Below are 4,108 nucleotides of genomic sequence, written 5' to 3' on the forward strand. Positions count from 1 at the left end.
ATGTTAGAAAACGAGTGATGGCAGGAACAAGGAGTCCATAAGATCGGGCCAATCGTGTAACAAAATGCCCTCCACAAATGGGGCTCCCGGGACGAGCACTCGTTGCATAATCCACCAAATACCGGGCCAAGAAATATGGAATATTGCAGCAAACACCCGGTTGTAAGATGCACCATAAAAAGAACAAGTTACTTTTAGTAACTTTATCACCGTGGTGTTTGTGATTAATGGAGAAGGTGATTAAGCGATGGATGAGACGGTGTATCAGGAATTTGATGCTACTTTCGGGAGATACACCGGAATTAAACACACCATCGGCAATGTTTCTCCAAAACTCCAGCCCCGAAATCCCATCTGCATACACTCGTGTGGCATCCCTCAAAAATAAAACAAACTCATAAGTGATGGTCTCATGAGCTTCATACATCCGCATACGGCGAGAAAACTCCACTAAACTGCACTCCCGATACTCCCTCCTAAACGAAAGACCAAAGCTTGGGGAAAAGTGGGATCTCTAACATTTTCATGGAATGTCACCGTGGAAAGAAACTCTATGCAAAGCTCCTTATAAACACACTCCTGGATGTTAAACAAGTTGAACCACCCCTTGCATGTAAATTGAAATCCGTCCCCCAAAAAGATTTTTGTTAGGTATTGGGACATCCTATCAACCAAGCCAACCTCCCTCGGCGTTGCCCACTGAATAGTGGGAGCATTAGCTAACTCCCGGTTGTAAAGCCATCCCAACCGAGTATTCCATCGCGTGTAAACATCCCGGGGTGTATTGGTTGGAAAGTTATAAAATGGGTGTAAACTCGCAATCCCAAGAGGTATTTCCCTTCTAGGTGCCATCTTTACAAACACAAGGAACAAACACAACCAAAACAACAACCCAGTAGTTTAGAAATAAAAGGAACAAAGGACTTGCACAGTCCAGAATTCACGTCGTGAGTTCATAGTTAGATTTTATACTCGATCTTGTTTCTATACAAATCAGCCATAATAGTGCTTGGGGTTTACTCCTATGACATTTTCAACCAATAATCAACTACATTCCAAGGGTAATTCACGAATCTTAGGGCGTATTTTAAACGATTCAAAAAATGAACAAACCCTAGCCCTAAATTCAACTATTAGAGCAAAAATTATACATAAAATAGAAGAATTATTACCTTGTATGGAATTATTACGTAAGCAAGCACAAGATTTGAGTATTGTCAGCCTAAATCGGAGAAAGGGGGACCAGATTGCTTGTTCACTTCATGGGGTATTAAAGAAATGGGAGTCAACTGGTTTCTAGGTCTTTATTTTGTGGTCCCGTGCAATTCAAAACTCACGTTGTGAGTTTATTGCAATTCACATCGTGAATTTCGTCAGGGATTAATATTGGGCCATGCACTCACATATTGGTCTTGAGCCACTTATAAAATGGGCTAAAATATATTATTGACTTATTATCCGGTTTATTCACTATTCACGTCGTGAATTCTGAAGGGGTCACGTCGTGAATTCTGTCTGGAAGGGACAATTCATACTAAATCAATTTTGTCTTTTAACTAAATTCTCAATTATTACTACTTCCATTTTAGGGCCCCCACATTCAGTGTTTAAGCGAATTGGATGATATGAGCTATGTTTCTAAAACTAAAATGCAAAAATTAAAAAGAAAATTTCAAACCAAACTAGGGTTGCCTCCCGAGAAGCGCTTCTTTTTCTTGGAGTCTTGAGCTGGACTCCATGCATCCTACGTTGAATCGTCTGAAGAGTCTACCACCAGCTGGACCTTTTGTTCCTTGAAACACCTCCTGTAAGCTTGCACTCGTCTTTTGTATGCCTTTTTCGAATTTTTCCTTTTTAGCTTTGACCTCATCTCCCTCAAGCTTGCGTTTGGTCCCTTTAGTTTCCTCCTTGCACTTCATAGCTTCCTTCTCCTCTTTCACTACTGGCTTTGTTACCTTTGAAGTAACCTCCTCTTCATCACTTGTCATCACATCATCTTCCTTGCTCACCCAAGAAGTTAGACTTTGGTATGCAATGACTTCAAATAAATATGGAACACTTTCTCTTGGTTTTGTTCTTTTGGCTTGATGAATTATCTTGATCTCTTCTTCCATGAGCTTCTCTAATTCTTCAAGTTCATCTTCATCATCAATGGTGAAAACTTCTTCATGAGCATGATCCTCTTGAAATCTTTCTTCCAATCCAAAAACTTCCTTTTCATCACTAACCCTCAAGGTGAGCTTAGACTCGCGAATATCAACAAGAGCTCCAACAGTGTTTAATAATGGGCGACCAAGAATAATTGGTACATCGGGATCTTCTTTCATGTCTAATACCACAAAGTCTATTGAAAAAACGAATTTCCCAATTTTCACTAAAATGTCTTCCACATTACCTCGGGGCTGTGTCACTGAACGATTCGCCATGTGAATAGTCATTCTTGTAGCCTTCAACTTCCGAATATCTAACTTCTGATACAATGAATAAGACATCAAATTAATGCTAGCCCTAGAATCGACTAAAACATCAACCTTCATGTTGTTACCAAACTCACATGGAAGTGAGGCGTCCAGGATCCCCCATTTTCTTAGGTGTCTCTCCCAACATAGCTTTTGAGCTTTGCTTACTTAGAATCACCTGGGAATTCTTCTTTAATTGCTTGTGAGTGTCTATCAAATCTTGTAGTAATTTTTGATACTCGGGAATTCCGGATAAGGATTCGACAAAGGGAGTATTAATCGGGATACCCTTCACGTGCTTGACAAACTATACATGATTTCTTTCCAGTGGACTAAGGGAAGCTCGGGAAGGAAATGAAAAGGGTGGCTGATAAATCAAACCAGCTACATAATCTTTCTGTTCCTGATGGGTCCGCGTTGTGCGCTTAAATGGATCACGTCGTGAGATCATCAATTCAGCAACATCTTGATTTTCGACCTTAGGCTTCTTTGGTTTTGGATCGGGCTGCTTTGGTTCTTCTTCTAGTGCCTCTAGGAACTCAGAGATGGCCTCTTCTTCAGTATATATAGCCATCACATGAGATTAGGTCTTTGTTTCCGGAGTTTTTGGGGACAACTTCTCATGAATCAGAGTGGTTATTTTGACCAAGTTGCACTTCAAGATTATCGATGGAGGCTTGTTGATTTCTCATCAAAGCTTTTTGTTCTACCATCAATGCATGATGATTCTTTACCAAAGTTCTTTGTTCATTAATAGCAGAATCAGTAGCCTCGTGTCTCTTTTCAGAAGCTTCCATAAATTTCATTAACATGGTCTCTAGATCGGGTTTCTTCTCGATTGGTGGTTGTTCTTTTTGGTAGAAGCCTTTGCCAGTTTGTCTATATTTCTCTTCCTTTTGCTTCTTATATTCATCATAGGGCAACCACTCTTTCTTTGGTTTCCTCCAATCTTCATCATACTTGTCCCCACTCGAATAGCAGACTTGAGCTTTCTTGTTTCCATATTCGTCCAAGTTGCAATCTTTTGTCAAATGTGGACCACTACATCTCTCACAACCAACTCTAATTGCATGAATAGATTGGTCCATTTGTGTTAATCTTCTCTCCATAGTGTTAAGCATTTCCATCACAACAACTATCTCTTCGGTTTGTGCACCCCCAACTCTTTTAATGCCTTCATTTCTTGGATTATGATATTCCCGAGAGTGTTTTGCGAATTCTTCAATTAATTCCTTGACTTCGCCCGGATTTTTCCTTGTAAGTGGTCCTTGAGAATCAAGGAGTTGTCTTGTCATCACATTTACCCCGTAATAAAATATTGACACCTCCTGTTGAATGTTAAGGTCATGTTGAGGATAATTCCTTAACAACCCTTTGTAACGGTCCCAAGCTTTGTAAAGTGACTCTCCCGGGTTTTGCTCAAAATTGGCTATTGCCTTTTTGAGTTTAGCAATCTTGGATGGTGGACAGAGTTGATCTAGAAACTGCTCGCGCATTTAAGCCCAAGTGGTTACGGTACCGGGTGAAAGTGCTTTTAACCAATCCTTTGCAGCTCCTTTAAAGGTAACAGGGAGCATCCTTATCAAAATGGTATCTTTGTTAATATTTAGGACATTGAAGTAATCAGCAATTTCATTCACTTCATCTAA

The 4,108-nt window shown here is 40.0% G+C and overlaps 1 non-coding gene across 1 annotated transcript; it reads left to right on the forward strand.

Moving 5' to 3' along the window:
* Positions 1–3,800: 3,800 nt before the first annotated feature.
* LOC145027972 (small nucleolar RNA R71) lies at positions 3,801–3,907 on the forward strand. Its single transcript, XR_013675733.1, has one exon. It is a non-coding gene; the product is annotated as a small nucleolar RNA R71 (small nucleolar RNA).
* The last annotated feature ends 201 nt before the right edge of the window (positions 3,908–4,108 follow it).

The sequence above is a fragment of the Lactuca saligna genome, chromosome 1 (genome assembly GCF_052625555.1).
Source record: "Lactuca saligna cultivar CGN05327 chromosome 1, ASM5262555v1, whole genome shotgun sequence".
In the NCBI taxonomy this organism is placed as follows: domain Eukaryota; kingdom Viridiplantae; phylum Streptophyta; class Magnoliopsida; order Asterales; family Asteraceae; genus Lactuca; species Lactuca saligna.